Below are 25,355 nucleotides of genomic sequence, written 5' to 3'. Positions count from 1 at the left end.
CTATATGATGGTAGGAGTAATACCTAGACATGCACCAATATTATCATTGGATGATACATTAAGTATGTTAAAACAGATTTCAGATAAATCACAGAAATAAAAGTATACTTTGTCACAAACAAATCCATTTTAAATTTGAGCATCAAAATTATAATATACAGTCAGTGTGAAAAATGAATATATTAAGATATATAGGCTAAAAGTGTTTTATTTGTGCTTTAAAAGAAAAAAATAAGGCAAAATGAGCTTAAACAATTAAATATACTGGCTAAATATCCAATAACATCTAGATAAGGGTTAAACAGATCGTTGTTGATCTGTAATCCGTACGGACGAGGCCCCGTGGTTCGGCACACATTTGAATCGCGGATTAATTGCAAAGTTTAAAAATCAGAGTGAAAGTTTAACTTCAAGCAATAGCACAAATAAACAATAGAACAAAGATAGACTAAATAAACAGTACCAAGTAGGCCTAGAGCAATTACGGTCACAATGTGTATCTGAATAAAACACTCCAGTGTTTCCGCTACGTTCATTCTGCCGTGGCGGGCCGCCACACCAAAAATCATCCCGCCACGGCTGCAGCTTCTCACTGAGGTACGATATTGTGAATACTATTTAGGGGTGGGGGGGAGGGGAATGCATTGCGATGCGGACGTGGACTTTTCTGAATTGATTCAAAAATCGATTTTCAAAAAAAAACAAATTTTTTTATTAGATATATTTTAATAAAGTAATAAAGACGGAACTCTGAAGCGCGGAAGTGCAGTGCCCGGACCGTCTGTGGCGTTCACAAAACAGAGACGCGATAGCTGAGCGCGAAATCCAAACACCCTCCGCGCTAAAACCGGACGTGTGAAAATATTTCAGAAACATAACAAATGAGAAGCCATATGACACGTTTCCATCCAGAGGAGGAAAAACACTCGGCTGTACCGGTCGTTGTTATATTATTAATTTACTACTAGCATGCTGCTAGGTCAGGCACACATTTATTTTCCTGTTAGTTCTTTGCAATATTAATAATATTGTACTTTAATTCTTTATAGGTCATTACTTTGTACTTTTAAAGCAAAGTATTTATAGTCACACACACAGATTCAGATAATCGATAATCGCTTTAGCATCGAATCGCAGAGTCGTAATCGAACCGAATCGTGAGGTGCCTAGAGATGCCCACCCCTACTATTATGTTATTGTTAAGCCCCACTAAAGGCATAAAAAACATTGAAAGGACCATAAAGTTTGCACTATATTCCAAGACCTCTAAAGTCATTCAATAGCATAATGTGAGGTAAAAATGAATATTTATCATCTCTCCTCATTCTCCATTCAGCATTCAAACGGCATGTCACATTCGGTTACGACAGCAACACGACGACACTCTCTTCAAGATCAATGTTCCCATTATTAGACTTTTTGTAGATAAAAGTCTATGGTTAGCATAAAATGACTTATCTTGCTGGAGTTTATTGCGCTTTCTAAATCATATTCCTTTCTCCCGGGTGTCTGTTAGATTGCAGCACTGAGTAGGGAGTGCTATGAATTGTTCTTCATGTGCACTGTAACTGAAACTTAAAACTGTTAAAAGAAAAAGCTCAATAAACTGTTGCATAGATATAATCTGTTCGCTTTGAGCTTTGAACTTTTCAATACAAACTTTGCGACTTTGTGCGTCAAGTGCATCATTCTGCACATGCGATACGCATAATCGCTTTACCGCTCTTATTGAAGCCTTTCATATTATAATATATAATATTATAATATTAAACACCTGGGGCAAGGGGCGTGGCCCATGCGAATATCACTCATAGGAATAGGCCTGTCGCCACAGCTGGATAAAATCCTAGAGGAAACACTGATCTCGTCAATTTAGAACTAAAATGACTGTTTTTGCTGTTTCCATAGACATCATTGTGCATTTTACAAGCTATAAATCTATTATGTTGTTGTGTATTGTTGTAACATTCTGTCAGACAACTTTTTGGGCATGCGCTTCTCTATCAGTCAATACTCCTATACTGTCATACCGTCAAGCCATGATACATTGAAGGGGTCATATTTTGGTTGTACTGTGTCAACCATTGAATAACGGTCAAATATCAAACATAAAAAAAATGTAAGCACCAATAGCAACAAGCGTCAAAAGAATAGGCTTTCACCTGTAAACAAGCTGGAAAAAAATATCAGGGGAAGTTTTCAAAAGAACAGCTTGCACAGTAATGCCTCTTTCTTTGCTCAAATACTGTTGAAAATAAATCAGGGCAGAGCAATTACCTCTCAGCACAAACCATCAAAGCTGTAAATTAAGCAAATTATGTAAAACTGAAAAGATGGGGAGCACATCAAAATAGCCTTAGTCACCGTTCTTATAAAGGGTCTGGGCCATTTCTTGGCAAAAGTCTGTTTCCACTTTTCGTTAAATGGAGATGTCCCATAAAACTGTGGTGTAGCTTAAATGGTTTATAATGCCACCAGCAGGCCCACTAATGTAGAACCTGTTTTCAATCAGCAGCCAAATTACTGCAGAATTAGCTTCCAGATACTTAGCTGCTTCTCAGTTCTCGAAACACAGAAGCGACTTGACGTCTGAGCGACTTGACAGCGACTTGCATGGGTACTACATAAACAAACACAATGGGTGACATCCAACTGGCATTCGAAGGGTCATATTGGGTTCCAAAAAGTGAGCAACTGAACCCATACATGAAAGGCCAAGCTACAAGGCCATCAGTGAAGTGTATATGATAGTCACTTTAAAGAAATTTAAAAAATGAAAATTCTGTCATAATTTACTCACTCTCATGTCATTCCAAAGCATTAAGGAAGTATTTATGATCAATGCATCGCTATTCATTTTGAAACCTAACTTGAGCCTTGAATTGCTACTTGTTTGATAGCTTTTAACAACCATCACATGGAGACACACAGTATTGAAGATAAAATAAAAGAAACAAAGAAGATCATTTTACTTCAATATTGAGGCAATAAGACAAGAGTTTTACTTGCAAAATACAAATATTTTAAGTTAAGTATTATTTTAGCATGATTTTGACATTATAACAACAAACATAATACAAAGACATTAGCCTATATACTGCTTTCTAAAGAGAAAACATGACATGAAGCATTTTTATTTTTAGAATGATTCGTTAAAATTATTTTGTAGCATAATTTAATTGTTTCAGGTTTATACATCTATAACAGTATCAAAAAAGGATACAATGTCAACTTAATAGAAATAATGTTCAGGTAATATTCTGCACATTTATAATACATCCATTTCTAATAGTATTTATAGGTAATAAACATTACAATCACGTTAGTTGTCTTTATTTATACCATGGTCTGGGTGAATACTCTATTCTGATTGGCTGCAGGGTGTCCGTTAAAAAGTGATAGAGGACACCTAGTAAAGTAGTTCTGGTGAAACTGCCTGTTTACCATTCGAAATGAATAAATAAATGCGCTGCCTACAACGGCTGTGAGTAACCATAGCAACAGGCAGTCACATGCTCTATCATCTAACGTTAGATATTATAGCCTAATACAACAATGAGCGACTTCGTGCTATTTCTTTTAACATTTATGGAGAATATGGCAACTTTGACGACTGGTATGCTGCTGAAGAAAGAAAAAATGTAAATAAAACGGAGAAAATTACACCGCTGCTGCTCTGCTCCATTGAACTCTATTGGTAACGACGTAACTTGCGACCATAGTTGGATAACGATGCTTTCGGGAAACGCACCCCTGAATGAGACCCTGCGGGAGTTTTACGCAGCTGTCCAGACAACCAAGGCAGGAGAAGGCTGAACGTTACAGCGTTTCAAGCCTAAGGAGCCTGAGGCAAATGACCCTCTCTTTGATCTGATTAATTTATTGCCCTCTATAACGTTAAGCGCAAATCGCTGGACCTCAGAGCTAATTGTTTTTTTATTGTTGTTTGATTAATTGTTTTATGTGTAATAAAAAAAAAAACTATGCCTACCTACCTTTGTGTTTCATGAAAAAAAAAAAAGCATTTGTGAACCTGAAGGGATACGAGCTAAGCGGACTATAAATATCTCCGGTTGCTAAATAAACAGTCAGGCAAGGCAAGTTATTATTTGTAAAAACTAGATTTAGCCTAATTAAAATATAAACTAATGTTTTAAAAATGTTTTATTTGGCAAGTGACCATGGTATAAGCGGGTTAATGCCCTCCGAGGTGTCCATTGTCAGGTTTTAATGGACTTAAAACGTCGGCCGGTTTACGCCTCGCCGTCGTCCATTAAAACCTGACAATGGACACCTCGTCGGGCATTAACCCTTACATAGCCTACAAGGGGATCAAACACACACACACACACACAAACATATTTGGAAATCTGTGGCAACAAAATTAGAAAATTCCTGCTTTAGATTAAAAAATAAACCCCTGTGTAGAAGGACAAAAAGACTGTTTTGACAATTAAAAGTGCTGTATTGTATCAGGCCAAGTCTTTTTGCAAAGAAACTACGCACCTGTAGACTGAACTGGTAATACGCTTGCACATGACGTCATCGTTTTCACAAATTCTCGTTTTTGTAGTTTACACAAAGATAATTACGGTATTTAAAAAACAAAAACAAAAAAACTTGCACTTTGAAACAGAGATTTGCATTTTCAGGTCCCCAAAACACCATTGACATGTAAATTAACAGCCAAAACGCATAAAAAAATTCAGTTTTTAGTTGAAAACATTGTCGTGAGCCCCTAAGTCTAGTAGTCAAAGCTTTGTCTTTTTTTCAGATGCTCATGACCTTCTTAGAGTGAACGGAACAAGCAAACAACGGATCTTCTAAAAACTAAACATTTCAACCACACTGACTGTGCCACAGGACTCCTAAAAAGTGTTGACTAGGCTGAATTGTTGAAATAAATAAAAAAAAAATGCATGTTCCCATGCCAGCCCAGAACCCATCGTACCACTGAGAAGTCTAAGAGACTTTCAGTTCCCAGATATGAGTCCTATAAATGTTGATTCCCGACACCACAACCAATGCACTACAGAAATAAAATCTCTCATTAGAGCCCAGGCCCTGAAATTACCCAAATTCAGCGCACATGGAAATCATAAGACAGCGTCAGCTAGGGGAAGTGGCTTTTCAGCATGTGGCAACAGAGGGCCGGGCATTTCAGACATGCCAATTAGTTCCCTCTGCCAAAATGAAGTGGGTAAGAGGGTGAAGGAGGAAGATAACAAATTATACCGACACAAACAACTGTAGTGATACAGTTGTTTAGTGATACACTAAACAACTGTATCTTGCTTAAAGGGCATCTCTGGTTTTATGCTTATTAATTAATGACAGCTGCTATGACAAGGTACATTATCCAGAATCCAGAAAATCCTTTTCAGGCACAATGCTTTTATTTTATTTTATTTTAGCAGATCACAATGATCGGCTGTATCTTAAATTTGTCCAACTAATCAGCAAATTAGTGTCTGTGATCCAATGATTATTAGTTCATCTTAAAGGGTTAGTTCACCCAAAAATGAAAATTAAGTCATTAATTACTCACCCCCATGCTGTACCAACCCCGTAAGACCTTCGTTCGTCTTCGGAACACAAATGAAGATATTTTTGATTAAATTTGAGAGCTGTATAACTACCACATTGGCTCCTAAGGGACTGCCTCTTGACGGCCCAAAAAGTCAATGAAGAAAATGTTTAAATATCCCAAGTGACTACCGTGGCTCAACTATATGTTTATCAAGCGACGCGAATACTTTTTGTGCGAAAAAACAAACAAAAATAACGAGTTTATTCGACTATTTTTTTCTTCCTTGTAGGCCAGAACGAGACTTCCTTATAGATTTCCACGACGCATGCGCGAGAATTGCGATCTGAAGTGGTGTAAGCTGGTGTACGCAGATCGCAAATCTCGCGCATGCGTCGTGGAAATCTATAAGGCCTAAAAAAAAAAAAAGTTTGGTTCCGGTTGGTTGTCAGTTGAGGTCATGGGTCGGTAGGGAATTTTTTTTTTTTTTTTTTTTTTTTTTCAGTGGCAGCAAGGGATGGGTAGGAAATTATTCAGGGCTCGACATTAAAGGGATAGTCAAACCTAAAAATATAAAAATTAAAACTACTGTGGAAACAAAGACACCTACATATTGGATGCCCTTGAGTTAAGCTAAAACATATCAAAAATTAATTTCAAAGTGAACTATCCCCTTAAGCCTTTTCACGTGCTTGTCCTCCGGACAAGTAAGTAAATCTGTAAATCACTTGTCCGAGTAAAAAAGTTGCTTGTCCGGATTTTTAAAATGTATTTATTTATTATTCTGAAGCAATATTCTCATCAGTGTTCAATCAGCTTTGATATTTAAAAAGGCAAATTGTAATATCTGCACCTTTAAGGGCATCCCCTCGACCAATATTATTAAATGCCCTATAGTGTCTTATTATTCTAAATAATTGAATTTATTGATCAAATTTAGGAATTTAAAATGAAAGATGAAGCATACTGTTACCCTAGGTATGGCTGATGAAATTAAATCATTTACACTGAAAAATTACAATTTCATAAAATAATGTTATGAAATTGATTTAAATGTGCAAATAAGAAATATTGGAAAGAATTATACTAGGCTACTTATAAACATAACACTAAACTGCCAATAGGTGGCGGCAGGCGGCCGTATAAATGAGTGAGTTATTGATTCATTAATTCAAACGATTCGTTCAAACGGTTGATTCATTCAAGAATGAGACAGATGTTGATGTTTATGAATGGGTCATTGAATCCTTGACTCAACCGATTCGTTCAAAATGCTGAATCATTCAGTAATGAAAACAGGATGAGTTCCTGTGAGATGCGTCGTGGTTCTGCTGTGACTTTTCTTTGGAGCTATTTTCGCTGCTGAAATGGAACAAAAACACCCAATATTGCTTATAAACAGTAAGTGACTTAATCTTAACTGTTTATTGAACTGTTGTAGGAAATCAATGTCACTTTTTCAATCGTGATGGTATTCAGGAAAATTAATTGAGGCTGCTTAGTGCTTAACATATGTTAAAATATAAAAACTCCACATTTATATTTTTTATAGGTAGAGTATGTTGTTAACTGTGGGTGTGTGCTCCGCTCATGTGTGTAGATTTCTCTGCGCGAGCGTCAACAGCGCAACCTTACCATCAGTAATACAGTAGCTGCTGCCTGCTACATTTATTATCCACAATCGATCGCAACTTGCAATAAATGTAATAAAATCAGAATCATTCTCTCGGTTTAGTGATTCCCTAGTTATTTTTTGTTTGTTATTGATGTTCTAATTAGGCTACTTGTCCGTTAGGGCGAGTAAAATTCTCTTACTTGTCCTTCAAAAATCCATTTGTCCCGGAAAAGCGGACAAGTTAGACGGGCTCTAGAGATACGAACCGCGGCAGGTTAGAGTGTTTTGGATTGCATAAAATAATGAAAGAAACGAACAAATACATGGCGAAAGAAGTGCTAGACAGCAGAAGATGGGATTGGGATCATGATTGGATCATGATAGGATGATTTTTTAATAAAACTAGGCGGATGGGGAGGTATTAGTATGTGGTGTGTACATGCCTATGAATGCATGTATTTGTATGTGTGCGAATATGAATAAAAATATCCTAAATTACAAAAAAAGACTTGTATAATATGTATTATAGTTCAGTTTGACGAACGATATCTGCCTCGTTTGTTAATAGATTGCTGGAGGACAAGATGCATCTTACGTCGCGTGTTATAAAAAGACGGAGCTGTACAAAAACGTAAATTAATAGTTCGCCTCAGAGTTTTTTATTTGTGCATTTATTTAATTGTTATTATTTCTTCCCCAAGCTCATAAAATAATTTTGGGTCGCACATAAATTGACAGGGTCGGTCGGAAACCGGAAACAAACTATTTTTTTTTTTACGCCTAAGGAAGTCTCGTTCTGGCCTACAAGGAAGAAAAAAATAGTCGAATAAACTCGTTATTTTTGTTTGTTTTTTCGCACAAAAAGTATTCGCGTCGCTTGATAAACATATAGTTGAGCCACGGTAGTCACTTGGGATATTTAAACATTTTCTTCATTGACTTTCTGGGCCGTCAAGAGGCAGTCCCTTAGGAGCCAATGTGGTAGTTATACAGCTCTCAAATTTAATCAAAAATATCTTCATTTGTGTTCCGAAGACGAACGAAGGTCTTACGGGGTTGGTACAGCATGGGGGTGAGTAATTAATGACTTAATTTTCATTTTTGGGTGAACTAACCCTTTAAAGGAATAGTTCACCCAAAAATGAAAATTATGTCATTAATGAGTCACCCTCACGTCGTCCCGTAAGACTACCGTTCATCTACGGAACACAGTTTAAGATATTTTAGATTTAGTCCGAGAGTTTTCTGTCCCTCCATTGAAAATGTGTACGGTATACTGTCCTTGTCCAGAAAGGAAATAAAGACATCGAAGTAGTCCATGTGACATTAGTGGGTTAGTTAGAATGTTTTGAAGCATCGAAAACACATTTTGGTCTAAAAAATAACAAAAACTATGACTTTATTAAACATTGTATTGTCTTTCCCATGGACTACTTTGATGATGGCTTTATTTCTTTTCTGGACAAGTACAGTATCCCGTACACATTTTCAATGGAGGGACAGAAATCTCTCGGACTACATCTAAAATATCTTAAACTAATCCGAATCTGAACAGAGGTCTGACAGGCTTGGGACGACATGAAGGCGAGTCATTAATGACATAATTTTCAATTTTGGGTGAACTAACCCTTTTACGCCAGTCAAAATATAGACCAAACATTTTCTCCAGCAAGCGTTTAGCCTCAGGAGTCATTCTGTCTTTATGGACAAAACCAGAACTGACAGAATATTAAACTAATTACATGAACTGAATGAACAGTAGAACCAGAAGATTGCACAGGGTCAAGAATATTATGTTGTCCCTGATCAAATTATTTCAGACTTCTGATGCAATTTCACAGAACTTGCTCTTGAGCTTTACCAGATCATTTGATATTGCTGACATGCTTCATCTGCACTCTGAAATCCCTAATATATGCTCTTTTGTTTGTTTGCTTTAAATAAATAAAAACTCTGGATAGTTGAAACCCTCACCCACAGTGTTCACGTATGGTCATGTATAGGCTCCAATCTTAAAATAACTCATGACGGACAGAATTGCTGTGTGGAAGGACCTGGGGAAGGGCAACAAAACCGGCGTAACAAATAATGCATAATGTCTATAGCATAACAAGAGTGGTATTGTTCTGCTGGAGCTCCACTGCATGAGAGATTTTAAAGGGACAGTTCACTCAAAAATTAAGTCAATCATCATTTATTCACACTCACGTTGTTGTAAACCTGCAGGACTTCCTTTCTTCCACAACAGGAGCTGTAAGGCACAATGTCTTGACTGACACACAAAATATGCAGTGGAAGTGAATAGTAAACATCTCTCTTTGTTTTAAACGAAAAAATAAATAAATCGAAGGGTACTCAAAATTAGCAAAATTAGTAAATGACAGTATTTTAATGTTTGACTGATCAGCGTTTTGAGGCGCGTGAGCTTTACTTCATGTAAATCTCACTGACATTTCTTTGAAGCCCCAGCATTAATATCAACAAAACAGGTCAAATAATACTTTCTAACAGAGCGGTGTTGATATAAGAGTTGGTTTGAACTGCACTGTAAAATATTATGATTTGGAAACGTCAAATAAAACTCATTGCGTTGTCGATGCTTGATTATAATGCCATTGGAAATACTGAACTCAGCAGACATCGACTTTAAAGGTAAAAAAAAAGACCAATATGTTTATATAATACATGTGTGAGTGTGCGTTTCAATATATGCACGGATCATTCACAGACGGATGCATCTTTTTAAAAAATGTACTAAATCTCCTACGTGTTTGGAATTAATTTCTTTACGCATTTTTTTTTTATAATCACACCCGATTGAACCATTTAATATATAGGCCTATGCATAAGTAAACAAAAAATAAAAACATTTACACGACATTGCACAACATTAATACATGGCATATATTGTACATAAGAAAAAGCATATTTGGAGAAGGGAGCTCGCTAGACGAATGTCCCGCGACACTCTCTGTAACATTACGTCAATGCATTTTACCAGAGAATATGATGACCTGTGCTATGGTCAAGAGTTCAGCTTCATCCTTGACTAGTTCGTATTAAATGACAGAACTAACTTCCATTGCGCCCTGCACTTGATCCTCATCAAACGCTTCTTGACAAGAAATTGAGACCACGAGGCACTAAAATAAGAGTTACAGCGACAAAATAGGGTCAGTATTTACTTATAACTTGCTGTGCTAGGAGATTTGCACTTGTCCTTTAAGAACACCACCCTAAATTAAAGATTTCCAAGTTTTTAAATCGGTCGGTTAGCTAGTGCACTAACGTTAGCTTAGCCGACGTCAACTCACTCACCCGTTAGTTTCTCTATGAGAATGAACGTTACTAGAATTTCGCGAACACTCCAAACCTCGTGTCTGAGAAGCTGCTCATTAAAATCCAAATAATAATCACCTTAAAAGTACAGCTTTACGCGAAACAAGTGTCATAAACAAGACCGAGTGGATAGACAAACGCTTTGAACTTACCGTCTCTCCGTTCCGCCGCGGTTTGCATTTCTTTCCGTGCACGGCAACCGCTCGTTTCACCCGGTTCAGTTGGCCACGTACAAATCCACTTTTAAATCGAATGGAAAATTCTTTGATTCCACAGACTAACGACTCTTCCTCTACTAATATGCCACGCGGCCGTTATAATCCCGTTATTGAGACCGGTCGCTATAACTACGGTAGAGTGTAAAAGCTTCTATTGTTGTGAATCCAGAGTTTGTGTCTCACGGACTTATGCTCCAGAGCGGTCGGAGACACTGCTGCCGCTATCACGCCGTCTCCCTCTCTGCTGCTTTACAGGTTGCTCCTGCGCATTTTCGGAAACATTCGGGACCATTCGGCCGTTCACGAAGCGGTTAGATTAGTCTCCGTTTAGATTAGTGTGGTGACAGGGGTATTTAGTGGGGTTTAGTGGGGACAGATATTTAATTACGTTTAACCTAAATAGAATACTTTTAATTAAATATATATAATTACACAACTATATCCATCAGCCCAGCCCAGACCTTTTGATAAATAAATAAATAAAACTCTTGATAAATAACAACAATCAGTTTATTGAAGTTGACCATGGCCAAATTATTAATATTAAATATTAAAACATATTAAAACATACAATTAATTGAATGTTACATTATTTAAAAGTAACAACTAAAAAAAAAAACAATTAAATAGGCCTAATATAGATTTAAATTAATTCGTCTTGAAACGGAAGTTGCTATCATCTTTTCTTCCCCATTTGTGATGTCCTTGTAATGGATATATTTGTATGATATTACGCAGTAGCCCGGATGGATGGATGGATGATTCACCTGTGGGCGTCATCTTCTAGGGAGACCAGAGAATTAATTTGGCGCAACCACCACTGTGTATTATAGGTATTTTCTAATCGTTGAATATACATCGGTTGTACACTCATTATTGCGGTGCATTGTGGGATTGAATGAGTGCACTTGATAACATCCACTATGCTTTTTTGGACACCACGAATGAATAAACAGTGGCCTATAAAGTTATGGGGGTGATTTGACACCCGAGATGTCACTGCAAGACAGAGCGCAAGTTTTTTTGATAAAATATTATGAGAGCATGTGAATAAAAAAAAGGATGTCCATTAAAAAATCATTTATAATAAAAACTATAAATTCTCCATATTCCATAAAAAAAAGAACTGTCAATTCTGATTTCATGGTGTCTTTAAATATTTAATGAATCCCTGTATAATAACTATAATATATATATATATATATATATATATATATATATATATATATATATATATATATATATATCCCTTAAATCCACACTATAGGTGGCGAGAATAATTTTCCATTACATTAAAAGAAAGATTAACTTTCCACTACTTGATATGAAGAAACACATCATGTGCAACTGGATGCATTTAACCGTATTTTGGGCCAGATTTTGCTCTCAGATATTAATCTGTTCTCAGTTGCCGAGTTCCAAATTCTGAAGCAGGAGAAAGTAAATAATGGATTTGACATGAGTCTGACACATTTCTAAAAGGAATCCACATGTTCTTTTAATTCAAGGCAGAGTAATTTCAGCGGGTTTTATATCCATTTGTTGAAAAATGGGGCGCAATAATATGCCCAGTAAAGTATATTACGTACCTTGCAGAAAAGGAAAAGAAACACTTTTTTTTTTTTGTCCGCTGAATTTTGTAGAGTAACTATCTTGGATCAACATGAAAAATGCATACAATTCTTGAGGAAAAATACAGCCAAGGTCAAGTCTCAAGCAAGGGCTTGTACAGTGTCCTGTGCAGGCAGCATTACAATGGTGGCATCATCATACATATGCGTAAATGTCTGGGCAGATTTATCGTATAGCATAATGGTTTTTAAAATAACAAAGCCGCATTTGCGTTTTTCAGGTGTGTTTGGGTGACCTCACACAAATCCCCCTGCAGTACCTGAACCAGTATAGGCTCACTTAAAGGCTGGCTATGAAATGAAAAGCACAATCCTCTAGAGAGGTAAGGGCTGCCACACCTCGGGATTAAGATGGTGATTTTGAAATGTGAAATATTAATCAATTCCATCTAGTGGGATTTGCCCCCATGAGAAAGCCGTCGGTGATGGAGGATCTCTTTATCTAATTCATTGGGACATTTTAAGAATAAAAACTATGTTAGTATAACCAGACAGTACACACAGCTGCTGTTTTTAGACTTTCTGCTGCAAATGTTCTTCCTAGCTATGAATTTGAAAGCTGTCACTATAGGTGCAATTTCAGAGTAATCATTTATTTTCTGGCAGCAACCTGCTGACATATCTCACTTGTTACATGACTACTTGTTATGAAGTGAGAAGCAAGAAACCAGTTGACGACTGCCATTAAAGTAACACAAATATGTAGAAAATACCAAGTAGCATCATTATAGTTATGCAAATCATATTTGACAGCAGAATGCTGTGATTGACCAAGTATTCTGCTAGAAGTATTGTCAGTTTTTTTGGTGGTGGCTAATTTAAAGCAACATGAGAAGAACATTTCAAGAACCAAGTGAATAATATTCTTTTATATAGAATTAAACATTTAAATCTATTTCTATAAATAATAATGATGACATTTTCTATTTGAAGAGAAAATGTAATGAAAGAGCTAGTGAAATGGAGAGCTAGATTACAGGAGAGGAGTTGTGTGCACGAAAAAGTTGAACATACACTGTTAGACCTTACCAGGTTTTTTACAGTAAAATACTGGCAACACTGTTGCCAGTAATTTACTGTAAAAATGCGCTAAAACTAATAAGTTGTATTTTTTTAGTTAACTTGAGTTTTAGTGCATTTTTACTGTAAATTACTGGCAACAGTGTTGTAAAAATGCACTAAAACTAATAAGTTGTATTTTTTTAGTTAACTTGAGTTTTAGTGCATTTTTACAGTAAATTACTGGCAACAGTGTTGCCAGTATTTTACTGTAAAAAACCTGGTAAGGTCTAACAGTGTAGATATGGTACAGAATAGATATGGTAACTTTGATGGTGTGTTATTGAAAAAAAAAAAATCAAAGGTAGAATGTTCCAGCAGTGAAGATGTCAGAAGAAGAGGAACGTGGAAAGACAGTCAGGTTCTCTGCTCAATTGAGAGATGACATTGACAATGGAGTGGGAGGATCATCTCTAATTGGCTGATTTTAAGGGAATGAAATGGAATCAAATTAAACGCAAGGTATGTATTACTTATTATAGAACAAGTATACTGTAATGAGAAACAGTTTTTCATGATTTAGCACAATTATCCTTGCTTACTCAACTCTTTTATTTGACAGTCTTGGCACAACCTCCTTTAATATCCTCATCAGGGTCTGTTTAAGTAATTTCATCCGTTCTGTTCCTGTTATCACTGTCAGACTTTCCTCCGCATATAGGGTTGCTGGAGTCATTTCTTCTCCAGAAAGCCTTGAGGGAATCTGCTTTTTCATTTTCTTTTGTGGGAGCCATCAGCAAATGGATATTAGATGGTTAATTTTTAATTCCGCATTCGTGAAGTCATGTTTTTGATGGGTGGAGAGAACGCTAATGGGGCCAGATTGGGTATCATTGCGGATATCTGGGAACGACCCCTGGGACTGTTCTGTGGGTCTTGGCTGAGCTCCATTAACGTCTTGAAAAAGAGAAGGCACTTGGAGACACACTGTCCAGCTATTGACCCTCATTGGCAAAACAGAAGCCCATGTTAGTGGTTTATTGAGTGGACACTGTGTGTGGTTCATTAGAGAGGGAAGAATTAGGTGAAAATCTTCATTGTGAATGATTGAGATCATGAAAGCTCATCCTAAGTGTACAGAACAACTTTTAGCCCCAGAGCCACAAATAACATTAGGCATCTAACACCAAACCCAGAACAGCGAAGAGAAGTGCTCATTTCTGAAGCTATAGAATAGATTATGCACCGTGGGTTTGCTTTCTTTGAGTAGCTAAAATGATTTCCTGGCTTTCTGTGGCAATGAGTGTGATGATTGTTTTTATTGACTCAGATGTTCCATTAAGGGAGATTTAACAGTTGCAAAGAGAAGCTGACAGCAGCTCTGTTGTTTTGATATTCTGCTGCTGGACATTACGCCAGGGTCATTAGCAACCCTTTATTACAGCTCCAGAATCACTATCCTACAGTACCAGTCTATAGACAAAAATACCACACAGAATGGAAATTCATTCAGTTCTCACACTGACTTAGATTAAATGAGTAACAACTTTGGACTGCAACAAAGTTGCAACATGAAATTTATATTAGCTGACGCTTTTATCCAAAGCGACTTACAATGGGCACGGCTGTATTTCCAGTAAAGGTCTAAGGAGGCTGGATTACTTCCGCCGATCGAGGTCCAATGCTATACCGAGAATTTGTATTGTTTTGATACTCTATAGCTATACTATATATGAAATTACATCTAAATGTATTAAATTTTCGTTTCAAAGACAGGAGGACAATAAATTCTGAAGACTCTGACATATTTCCCTTTTTCTTTGGTTCTCCTCCACATTAAATCACCCCAACCGGAAACTAAAGAGCAACCTTACGTCAAATGCAGAACTTATGCATGCATATTGGTATACGTCAGAGGTCGCACGCCTCTGGAGCAACTAGGGACACATTGGTGTCTCAGAGTGGATTCGAACCTGGGTCTCTCACACCAAAGGCATGTATCTTATCCACTGCGCCATCACCACCACCAAATGAAAGGCATTGAGCTCCAAAGCCAATTGACTACCATTCTATAGACTAATTACCATTCTAAATATCTTCCAGAAAAAAAAGGCGTACAGGTTTGATGACAGAATTTTGATGACAGAATTTTCGTATTAGTGAATTGTTCCTTTTAATGGGTCCTATTATGCTTTATATGCATTTTCTTATAATGTTGCTGTTTTAGCATAAAAAAGGTCAGCAAAGTTGCAAAGCCTACTCCAAAGGGACTTATTCTCTCTTTCAGTAGGCTAAGCACTGTTTTGAACCTCCCTGAAACGCCTCGATTGACAACGCATTCTCACCCCAAGGCGTCACCTTCGACCATGCTTCAATATTTGACGTTTTAGGCGCCCTTTAGCGTCACTTACATGACGCGATCCTACGGCGTCATCTAACTGACGCTAAAGGAAAGCGTCAGTTAGAGGACGCGGTTAGGTTTAGGTGTGGGGTGGGGTACACGCGATCCTAGGGCGTCATCTAACTGACGCTTAAGGGCGCCTAAAGCGTCAGATATTGAAGCATGTCCAAATGCTTCCCAAGGCGTCAGTTAAGTGACGCCTTGGGGGTGAGAATGGGCTGCGATTGAAGTCTTGAGTTCCCTTTCAAGGAATCACGCAGGAACGCCCCTGCGTGATTGCGTCGTGAAGCACGTGTATAATCAGTCCAATGGAGAGACGAGAAGTCATAGGTGGGTGATGTCATCGACCAGGAAACTCTTAGGGGTGTAAATCGGAGCCTTAATGATGATTCGATACGATACCGATTTCTTAAGCCAACGATTCGATTATTTTCGATACTTCAGAATTTCCCGCGATACGAGTCAATACTAGATAGTTTTACATGATATCTATTAAGTTTCAAATAAAAAAAAAAATCATTATTTCAATAATTAATTAATTATTAATTAGGTGCGTCTCCGTTCTCTCACGTCGGTTGTGTCCTGCTCGCCACAGTATTCTGTTCACATAATGTATGTTATGCAAGCATGAAATTCTATTCTAGTAGACCCTAAAAACAAAATCAAAACTTTGAAAAAGGGCATAATATATGACTCACAACCTAATGCAATTGTTATCCTCAGTTTAGCAGATTTTACTGGTTCGGAGTACAATCATAATTCAAATAATTTATTGTCTTAAAGGCTAAAAAAATGCAGAACAGGCTTAGCGCAAAGTAATAAAATGTCAAGTAAAGTGGTCATCTGTACAGTAATTTTCAGCACACAATGAAATGCAATTGAGGCCAATGCAATTCCTGATATGACCAGCAGACAATAATTGGTTCTTGTTTGTCGAATTTAACTTTGCCTGCAACCCTCAGGTACACATAAAGTGAAAATTGATTTTGCCAAATCAAGTTAAGGTTTATTATTGGTTGTGGTTTATACTGCTGCACCAGGAATACAAAGATGACCAGTGTTTGAGGCCAGTGTTTTCTCACTACTGTTTCTTACATTCTTTGATTTGATTGTTAAAAATATAATATTATTAAAAATGTTGCTATTAATGTCACTGTTACATAACGTGGTGCTTAGAAATACTCACGAACGATGAGGAATAACTTTAGAAGGAAGACAGGCCAACCACAACCAAACATTACCAAGAACCAACAATGAGGGAAGACAAGGTGAGTGTTCTTATAGTGCTGTTGATGAGAGTGATCGCTGACAGGTGCAGGTGATTGTGAATGACGTGCAGGTGTGAGCCAAGGACGGTGATGGGAGATGTAGTGCAGAGGACCTGACAAGGCTGGTAACCATGACAGTCACAGAGGTAGCGTTATATAGATAAATCTGCCTTAGAACACGTGCCAACTCCATAGTAATATACTTCATTTTAATGGCTTTAAAGATTTTTTTTATTTTTTTGCATATTAACTTGCCAAAAAATTAAGTATAGGCCATAACTAAAAGCTGTGAAATTACTTCATAGTTTTGGTAATATGTAAAAAAAAATTTAAATGTGTATTTTTTTCAGACACATTTAAGGAGTAGTTCACTTTAAAAAAAAAAAAAAAAACTTTTGCTAATAATTTACTCACCCCCATGTCATCCAAGATGTCCATGTCTTTCTTTCTTCAGTCGAAAAGAAATTAAGGTTTTTGATGAAAACATTCCAGCATTTTTCTCCATATAATGGACTTCAATGGGAACCAAACAGTTCAAGGTCCAAAAGTTTCAGTGCAAACTGTTCAATAGCCTTTAAACGATCCCAGACGATGAATAAGGGTCTTATCAAGCGAAACGATCGCTCATTTAATAAATAAATAACAAAGTTTAAGTTTTATAAGCTCAAATGCTCGCCTTCTGTATGACTCTCCTGTTCGAACTCGTTCATCAAAATGAACGAAGCTTTTTCCGAGTCAATACGTTCGTTTCGTTCGTTGAATGAACCAAACGACTCTGAAAAAGATTTGTTCATTTTGATGAACGAGTTCGAACAGGAGAGTCACAAACGTGCGTCACAGAACAGAGCAAGGCGAGCATTTGTGCTTATAATACTTAAACTTTGTTATTTATTTATTAAATGAGCGATCATTTTTCTTGATAAGGCCCTTATTCATCGTCTGAAATTGTTTAAAGCCCCTTGAACAGTTTGCAGTTTGTACTGAAACTGTCTTTTGGACCTTGAACCATTTGGTTCCCAGTGAAGTGCATTATATGGAGAAAAATGCTGGAATGTTTTCATCAAAAACCTTAATTTCTTTTCGACTGAAGAAAGAATGACATGGACATCTTGGTTGACATGGGGGTGAGTAAATTATCACAAAAGTGTTTTAAAAAGTGAACTACTCTTTTAAGATGGTTATTCATCATTTTTTATACGTGGTGTCTGTGAAAATGCTGGCAGGGTAAATACAATTTCGAGTTGCTGGCCAGCAAAAAACAACAACAACAACAAAACAAATATATTGTGAGGCCTGACAGTGAAAAAGTATATAGATTTAAAAGCAGTCACAGACACAAGCACTAATCAGGTTGCACCTGTCCTTGATATTCGTTGGCTCACTAGGGGCTTACAGAGCTTGTCCAGCTTTCACCCGAATGAGTATATGATTAGTATCCCTTTCAGATCTCCATCCCATGTCCCTCGTCCTCTCTCCACAGATCATTACAGTAATAGGGCAGGCTCTATTACCCCAGCACGGTCTAAGGCAGGTCCCCGAGAGGTGGGACCTGTACGATGGCTTTAATTTCACGCTTTGCTAATGTCCTCCATCTCCCGGTGTCCTGCTCCATGCCCTATGTGAGTAAAGCAAGGATCATATCCTGTACACAGTTGCTGATTTGACCATGCCTTGGGGAAACTCCCCCTCGCTCTCACATCACAGGCAGATATACAAGTCGGACACACACAAGTTCTCACATAGGTGGGGCCCCAATGGGTCTGGCTTGAATTTCCCACTTAGGACCCACATAAGACTCTTACAGAGCCCATTTAAAGCCCACCTGGGTAACCATAGTTGGATCCCGGGTGCAAGCCCACTTAAGGCCCATTTGGCCTGGTGGGGCCCAAATGGGTCTGACATGAATTGCCCAATTAAGACCCACGCAGTACCCGTACTGGTCCCAATTTTAGTACATCTGGGCTTCCACAGCTTGCCCCAATGTGGATCCCGGGTGCAAGCCCATAATGGGGCCCACATTTGCCGCCCATCAAGCCCTCATATGGGCCCCACATGTCATTGCTGGCTGGGTGGGATTGTGAGTTTTACTCAATCACACAAAATGAAAATGAATTCCAAATCTCATTCCAAAGGATGAGAACTCAGGCTTGAATTGATACAGTAAAATGAATGCCATCGTTACTGTTTATATCACACACAAGTGCTGAGAAAGACTCCGGAGCTGAAATTCGGATAATGGGCTTTTCGTTTCCGACAACCTCTGTAAGCGGTAGACCAATCGCAACAGACTAAGCCACCTGACCAATCAGAGCAGAGTAGGCTTGAGACACTGTGAGAAAAGATATGATGTTGTTATGGATACTATGAGAAAATGAACCTATTGTAGGATACCTCCAAAACGTAGGAATCTTTAAAATAGCATAATAGGGGCCCTTTAAGCATAACATTTCAGGAAACTTGTAATACAAAAAGGTTTCAATAACCTAGGGTGTCTTGCCTTAAATGTTTTGGTGCTGTAAAGAACACATTTATTTGTGTCCAACAATTAATCTAAATATTTAGTTGCACATCAGCGATGTTACTATCTCACACCCACACCAGCCTTCACAACCGTCTAGAGCAAACACTATATGTGAAACAATGTGTGCTCTTCTCTGCAGTCAAAGCAGCGGCCACTTTGCTCTGACCTTTCTGTGTAACCATGGTTTCTGGAGGAACAAAGAATCCTTGATGGAAAAATCTTAACACCCCATCTTGCTCTCCATTTGAGACGCAAATGTCTTATTTCTCTTTTGGCTTCTTTCTCTCCTCCTTGCCAAACTGTTTAGGGACTATTGTAACATTTCAGGCCTCCAGACCAAATATGCGAGGAAAAAATGTAGAACAAAAGGCTGGGAAATGGAATGGAGGCCCACTGACAAGAAAAGAAAAGGAGTCTTCGTGGTGTGCTGGGGGTCTTGTTTCCCAGACAAGTAAACGGGTAACCAAATCTCTTTGTGGATGAAGTCAGGGGGTCTCCAGTGTGACTGCATTGATCTGCAATCTGCAAGACAGAAAGAAGAGAACAGAAGCCTGGCCCGACACACATGGGAGACTTATCACAGGCCCGCAGATGGTCCATTTCCAAATCAAGCAGTCGATGCCTTACACACTTCGATTTTTCTTTTTTTCCCATTTCACAGGAACACAAATGTTAATTTTGGAGTTGCCAGTAATTATCACAATGCCAGATTAAAGATGGCAGTGATGTGAATAATGTAAAAAGTAACCTTAAAGATCACACTTAAATTACTTTTTCAAGTGCTTTGTATTTACTTGATTAAATCATGTGTATTGATGCAACACTAATGCAAAAAAAAAAAAAAAAAAAAACGAAATATTTAGTTAAAGTTACATAATGGAAAAAGTCATTTTAAGCTACCCAATTAAGAAGTATCCCCAACATGATTCACTTCCTCAACATGACATCATGACTTTTGCATAACGAAATGATGTCTTTAATAACTTTTCGAGGCCGGCAAGTTTCAATCCCTCAAGAAGCCTATGGACTTGTATTGTATGCAGGAGTGATCCAGCTCTCAGATTTAATCAAAAATATCTTAATTCGTGTTCCGAAGATGAACGAAGGTCTTACAGGGTTGAAACAACATGAGGGTGAGTAAACACTGACAGAATTTTCATTTTTTGGGTGAACTAACCCTTTAACAGCAAACAATAGAAGTATTTGAATGTTTGAGCAGCAAGCTCATTGGCCGCTAATGCAACAGCAACCAATCAGCTGTGATGTAGATAACGAAATGATTTCTACCAATAAGTTAAAGTCCCATCAGCCTGCACCATTTAGAGGTTCATGCCAGAATTATGTTATTCTGAGAAACGCTGAAATCAACACCAATTGTGTTTGTACATAGTCCTGGCTGTGTAAATTGTAGGGAAAAAAAACAAAGTGGATTGGACCAATCCAGGGAGAACCAAAACACTCTTTTAGCCAATCAGCAGTGTACTCCTGACGGGGGTGGGGAGAGAGTGAGCAGGCGGGACATTTGTAAAAAGACTGTAGTGATGGTTAAAAAACAGTACCAAAAATGTCAGAGGATGATCCATGTCTACCTATATGGATCAGCTCGATGCAAGCTTGACTAACGTGACCTGCCAGAACTGACACTATACGCTTAATTTCTGCTCTATACGCAAGTAATATTGCTTTTTGCTATGATTTACAGAACAAATTTTTGCTTTTGTTTTTATTGAATCACAGCCGATTCATCATGTTTTGCACCAGTTGTATAGTTGCCAGTGTTGCAGAGTGTGTTTGCTATTTTAGGGGGTGGAGCAAGGAAGGGAGGGGTGAGTTTGTTTGGGTGTCAATTTCAAAATATCAACAGTGTTTCTCAAAAATTGCTTACTGCATCTTTAATGAACCTTGATTTGAACATAATTGTTCTATTCTTTGAAGAATCATGAAAAAGTATCACAGTTTCCACAACACAAATTAAGCATCAGCATGGATAATAATAATAAATGTTTCTTGAGCAGCAAATCAGCATATTAGAATGATTTCTGAAGTATCAGGAGACTGTGATGCTGAAAATTCAGACATGACATGAATAAATTGCATTTTAAAATAGAAAATATTTATTTTTAGATTGTCACAATATTACTGTTTTAGTGTTTTTTTAATCAAATAAATGGATTCATGTTGAGCATCACAGAGTTCCTTCAAAAATACTGTATTTAAATTTTTTCCAACCCCAAACTTTTGAATGGTAGAATATATATATATGAAATATAATACATTTAAGTAAGTTGAACATCATTCTAACCTGAAATATTTGTTGTCATAGTACAGAATGTAGGAGTGATGTTGGTGTATACACAGCTGAATGGAAGATCATAACTTCTCCCTTTCAGAATAGTTTGTGGTTTTATGTAAATATGTGGTGTGCCCAAACAAGACGGTTATAAATTCTAGACCAATAACCAAAATTATGCATGCAGTCCCACAGATTTTAGCTTAATTATGATAAATGAATGGGTAGATTGTGATTAAATGTGACCACTTAAATGGGCAATTCTTCAATGTGTCACATTAACCCATGAAACCAAATAATATTTGCCATGATAAATGTGAAGTTTTCAATCCAACTGTCCTCTTGTGGTATGTTTATGGGAGAATTAATGAACCTTGGAATAAATCTCAAGGCTGTTCGAATTTCTCAGCCAACAATGATCCAGTTATTAATGAATGTTTGATTAACACAGAGTTAAGCAAATACCTTTAATTATCAGGTCTACGTAAAATGTGTTCCGTATCAACCTTCCATACAAAATTACAGTTGAAGTCAACTCTTTCTGAATTTCTCCTGATTTACAGCATTTATTGTAATAAATGTTGTGACATGTCAACAGAGGATGGATCCCTGCCTGCTTTTGGTTGCTTAGGAACCAGCAATAATGACCCAAGTTTTTGAAATCCACTCTATACTTTTGAAAATTGGCGCACACATTCTTCTCATGACACTTCGTTTTGATTAACTGCAGGATTTTCAAATGGTAAAATATTCTTGTAGATAAAGTCAGTTTCACTCCATAAATAGTACATAAATACTGGAACGTCATATTAACTCTTTCCTCACCATATTGCGTCCATTAACACCCCTAATGCTTGCTTAGTTCTGTTTACCTCTTTATGGGTCGACATTTCATTCGGTAATGATACACAATATAAATGTTATATAACCCGATCTCACGGGAATTCGTACGAATTTTACGAGGTGGCTAATTCGTAACAATTCGTACGACCTCACTCGTACGAATTAGTATGATTTTTGCTAAATCTTACATATTTTACGAATTGTCCAATTCGTATGAATTCGTACGAATGACCTACCCCTGACCCCGCCCCTAAACCTACCCATCACGTGGGTTTAGACAAATCGTACAAATTCGTACGAGTGAGGTCATATGAATTAGTGAGAATTAGGCACTTTTTAATTACTCGTACGAATTTGTACGAATTGGTCGTGAGATAGCGTTGGATGTTTAATGTATTATGATCTCATTAGCTCACAAATGCGTAAGCAATGTTCCGATCGCTTGTTTCTACTTCTTCGCCTGTGTTTTGTTCTGTACTCGTTCCGAAAGTGTAATAGTGACATAACAGTGAAAACATGTATTGTTGGAAAATTCCGTCATTGATTGGAAAGAGTTAACCGAGAAGTGTACAGTAGTAGTGAATGTAACTTAAACAATGTTCACATTCTACATAGAAAAGTGTGTGACAGGACAATGAAACGCTGGCAAGGTGACCCTTTCGCTGATTTATGGGCTGTGGTTGCCAAGCCCCCACAGAAAGAAATTTGTCATCAGTGTTCCACCAGTGTAGGGTTACCGGCTTCAAGTCATCTAGCCCTTCTGTTTGGGCATCGGTGGCATGATAACACAGATTTGGTGCATCTATATTTTATACAGTGAGTGGTATTGGATGCGAGTATGTACATAAAATGACAAATGGCATTTGAAGTGCTCTATTCCCAGCATTCCTTGCATACATTTGGATCAATTGTGTCACGAGACCCGTGTGGATCTGAATCACAAGTATTCAGGCTATTGCTTCTTTGTATTGGGTCAGTGACAAATACTACTGTCCACAATTAAAAGGAAAGAAAACATTTAATAGAGGTTTCTCAACCTTTTTGACTTGAATGCCCTGTTTGTCCAACACAATATTCGTAGCTGTTAGGCTTGCATTGTATTTCTGCTGTAATTATGACAAAGACAATTCGATGTTAATAGAAACAAAGAGTATTGATATTAATTGAATCATTTAAGATTCATTTGGTGACTTTAGAAATGACATGTCAGTAAAATAAAAAATGTCAGTTATCGAAAACGTATCGAGAAATATTTTTAATATTTTATTAAATTAGAAGAATAAAATAAGAATCTTGATTTTTTTAAAAATAGATCTAAATTATTTTACAATATTAATAATAATTTGTGAATTTAAATACTTTTTAGTAATCTTGAGGACCTTTAGAAGTTTGTTGAGGCCCCCTAGTGGGCCCCGGCCCCTTTTTTTAAAACGCATGTTCCAAGTTCTTAAAATGTATGCCTACTCAAATAAATGAATACATACATACATTTGTAAATCATGAATTATTAATGAATATCATTACGTTTTAGGAGAGTCCTATAACATAATATTTTACACCTTGACACAGTAATGAGGGTCTGCAGGGCTCCTCTATGATTTCATTTCTAGTTTATGTATAATTTGATTCATGTTCATGTATAATTTGACTGATTCGGCTGACAAACGTTTTACAAATATTATTGACAATAAGATTTTTTCAAACAATTTTTTTTAACATTTTTTAATAAACTTTGCTTTCAATAATTTCATTATTTTAATATAGCTTTTTTACTTATGATAGCAAGACAGTTGTATCACTCTGACATCGATTTTATACCCTCAGTAATGTCACAAATTTATCAATTCAGAAATTTAAAACATGCTTAGCCAACCCGATCTCACGACCAAGTCGTACTAATTCGACGAATGATTAAAAAGTGGCTAATTCGTAACAATTCATACGACCTCACTCGTACGAATTAATACGATTTTGCTAAATCGTACATATTTTACGAATTGGCCAATTCGTATGAATTCGTACGAATGACCTACCCCTTACCCCGCCCCTAAACCTAACCATCACGTGGGTTTAGACAAATCGTACGAATTAGTACGAGTGAGGACGTACGAATTAGTACGAATTAGCCACTTTTTAATCATGCGTCGAATTCGTACCAATTGGTCGTGAGATAGTGTTGGCTTAGCCTATCATAGATGAGCCTTCAAGCAATTATGTGTGGATTGCATTTTTAATAGGCTATTTTTGATTAAATTAGCATCCAATCATTGATCTTCTTGCTTGTGTTGACCCAAAGTATCCCTTCTGAGGCGTTTATGGCCAATAAGCTCACAAAACTGAGAGTGTGTTACCCTCTCATAAAGGCCTCTGCTGACATTAATAGCAACACTATAAATGTAATTATATTTTCAGGAAATAACGACGTTCTTCCCTCAAACAATAACCAATGCAGGTTAATGGAGGGTCAGTTTAATGAAAGAAGCAGAGCCATTACATAAGCACAGACATCAGTGAACCTAAAACTAACATTCAGCTTTGACTGAAGCTTGTCTGACGGCCTCGTTCTCATGGGAAAACCTGTGTGCTGAGAGCTCACCTCAGAGTCGGCAGATCTGAGCCATCACTGGGTAAAGAAGCTAAATAAAGACAGGCCTATCAGCCTCACTCCCTGAGGACAAGCCGAGGAAAGGTGGGAGAGCTGAT

The 25,355-nt window shown here is 37.3% G+C and overlaps 1 protein-coding gene across 6 annotated transcripts in view; it reads right to left on the bottom strand.

Annotated features, from left to right (window-relative positions):
* The window catches only part of ptprfb (protein tyrosine phosphatase receptor type Fb), a 213,093-nt gene extending 202,144 nt beyond the window's left edge, over positions 1-10,949 (bottom strand). For 4 of the 6 annotated variants that reach the window (XM_089131383.1, XM_089131381.1, XM_089131382.1 and 1 more), the window contains exon 1: positions 10,634-10,949. The gene's annotated coding sequence lies outside the window, so the exon portion shown is untranslated. The remainder of the gene's footprint in view (positions 1-10,633) is intronic. The other 2 variants (XM_089131385.1, XM_089131386.1) reach the window with 1 other exon arrangement.
* Between the last annotated feature and the right edge of the window lie 14,406 nt (positions 10,950-25,355).

Source organism: Pimephales promelas, chromosome 5 (assembly GCF_988280905.1).
Source record: "Pimephales promelas chromosome 5, fPimPro1.hap1.1, whole genome shotgun sequence".
Lineage (NCBI taxonomy): Eukaryota > Metazoa > Chordata > Actinopteri > Cypriniformes > Leuciscidae > Pimephales > Pimephales promelas.
The sequence above is the reverse complement of the archived record's forward strand: the minus strand, read 5'-3'. Positions and strand labels throughout refer to the sequence as shown.